Below are 2,612 nucleotides of genomic sequence, written 5' to 3'. Positions count from 1 at the left end.
TGTCGTAAATCCAACAAAGTATGGTAGCTCAAGCGGGGAGCAATCTGCATTTGAGAATGCTATGCTAGCGGTGAACCTAAATCTGACGATGAAGGGGGCCAGCACTTAATGAGTACGGAATTTCATAACCGGGGTGCGAAAGGAATGCACCCGAATAAATCAATGAATGAAGCTCAGGCCACGAATTCTGGAATCTAAGAGCGGGTGGTGAAGTTGGGCACTCTCGAAACCTCTGGGTTGACTTCTTCAACCTTCTCATTCTTGTTGACGGCGCGGAGCACCTCGAAGAGGACTCCGGCGGTCTGGTAGGCCTTCCCAAGTTGGGCCCTGAAGGCGACATTGGCATGGGACAGGGTGTGTCATGGCTAGGATTAGATTTATAACGAGATAGAGCTCTGGTTTGGAGCTTCAGAATTACCGGTCAGCTTGTTCCCCTTTGTCAAGTGCACGGACGTAGTTCTCGTAGTACTGCTGATAAAAACTCTCAATTTCACGGGCATCGCTCTTCTTCACGCGCTTCGCGAGACTGGGGCTATTATCCTGTGGTGTTGCATAAGAGCAAAAACATAAAATTATGTAGTGGCATCTTTGGATTCGAGAGGGTAGTTATGCAAAATCCGATAAAAAAATCCCCCAATCTTCCTGCTCCTAGACCCTATTTTGCTCTGGCTTTTAGGTTAGATTCAATCTTATTTTCTTTCAATCTTTCTCACCGTGTCTATTTCCCCGCTTCATTTCCAAACTAGTAAAATTGAATCATTTCAAAAGGACGTCCAGAAAATAAGGCTAACCCAATTTGCCTCTCCAAAAAAAAAATAGAAAAATAAAGCGAGCAAAACGCTAGAAACTTCCATTTACTTTGCAGGATGTAGTAGAAACTAGAAACCAATTACCCGAGTCCCCATTCGAGATACGTGAAACTATTCTAGCCAAACCAATTGACCATAACTATCCGATTGCAACATGATTTCAACAAAACGAAGAAAGTATCGGAAATACCACTATCTAGTACATCTAATCTGCTCCCTCAAGTGTGAAACACAAAGGTGCTCCGAAATGAACAAGTAATACGTATGGATGATCGCCGAAAGCAAAATCTAATGCGGACGCTTACGAACATACTCCAAAATTAGCTCTCCAAAGCAAGGAAAAATGGCAAAGCCAGAAAAGTTCTCCAGGAAATCACACTAACTGTTTTTCTGCATAGACTCGTATGATTATGAATCAAAAGCAAAACATCCTCGAAAACCACGAATCGAGGCGCGCATGTGCCCCCAAAAAAAATATAAGAACAAACATTTTTGAACGTGGGAACACAAAACTTTTCCAAGTACACACAGCCTACGCGGCATTGATCCGACGCCAAAAAAATGAACCAGGAGCGCTCGCTCTGCCACAAAATCCAAACCCAAACGCATCAAAACAGCATGCGAAATGCACCATACGTATCCCCGCGAAAACGAATGCACGTACAGAGGTAAGCGACTCGGGGGCGCTCGGGCTCGATCTCGGCGGCGACGCGCAGGATGGGCGCGATGCTGCTGAGCGTGGACGGGACGACCTCGTTGTCGAACACCTCCATGGAGAAGGTCGCCATGCCCAGGTGGGAGGGGAGGCAGGTGAAGAAATAGAGGTCCGGCCTTGCGTGCCCGTGGCTATTTATACGTCGATCCAACGGCCAAGATCAGCTGCTTCTCGGGAAAGGGAACCGCGGGGGAGACCGGAGGCGTCGGTGTGGTGGAAATGCTGAGCTCCGCTGCTTGGTGAGGGGTTTCTCTGTCTGGACGGTGGGGCGAGCGTCGTGGCTGGCCGCTGGAACACTTCGCTGCCTTTTTATCACCTTAAAATTCGCTTACACACTAGGAAATGTTCTGCTGACAGCAGTGCCCCACAACGTTCAGCTTCGAAGAGGGTCTGTTTTTCTGTATAGAAAAGATTACAAGGTTCACACCTTTTGCTTTCTGCCGTTTCTCGGGCCCAGTGTCAGTGAGATGCAAGAATGACGTGTGAGTTAGTGGGGGTGCTTGCTGGTAGGAAATATTCAGGCCCTTTTCACCCGCGACGCGATACCGGAGTTATACGGTGTCCGGCTGGACTTTTGTCCTCTTTCGCTATAAACACTACAACAATAGAAGCACCCTTCTAGAGATAAGAATAGCAAATGTTTTGAGGCACTGATGGAAGCATGCCAAGGTGAAGTTGACGATCTCTTTAGCGTTTATCCTTCTCTTCATCTTGCCCTATGTGCTCATGCTGCGAGTGCCGCAGGATGATTTAGTTCTGATCGAGTGCTTGACCCCTTGAGGAGGGCATATTCTTCAGCATCTCTCTTGTCGGATCGTATCCCCGTGACCACGTCGTCAAAGAGACAGTCTTTCTTTGGTTTGGCCCACCGATTTACCGTCGTTGGTGACACTCTTCTGAGCCCCTAGATTCGCCGAAGTATGAGATCCTGAATGCATCCTTTTTCTTTCCACTTCATCTTGGGAATCTGGAATGGTTGTTTATGGCTGGGTGTGACAGATCAGACTTCGTTTAGAATCAGACCTTCTATCTATCTATCTAGCTGTATTGCCACTCCAACGGTTCTTTTTTTTTGATTATGCCCCGTA

This window comes from Triticum urartu, chromosome 4A (assembly GCF_056163025.1).
Source record: "Triticum urartu cultivar PI428250 chromosome 4A, HENAU_Tu73, whole genome shotgun sequence".
NCBI lineage: Eukaryota > Viridiplantae > Streptophyta > Magnoliopsida > Poales > Poaceae > Triticum > Triticum urartu.
Note: the sequence above shows the minus strand (reverse complement) of the source record.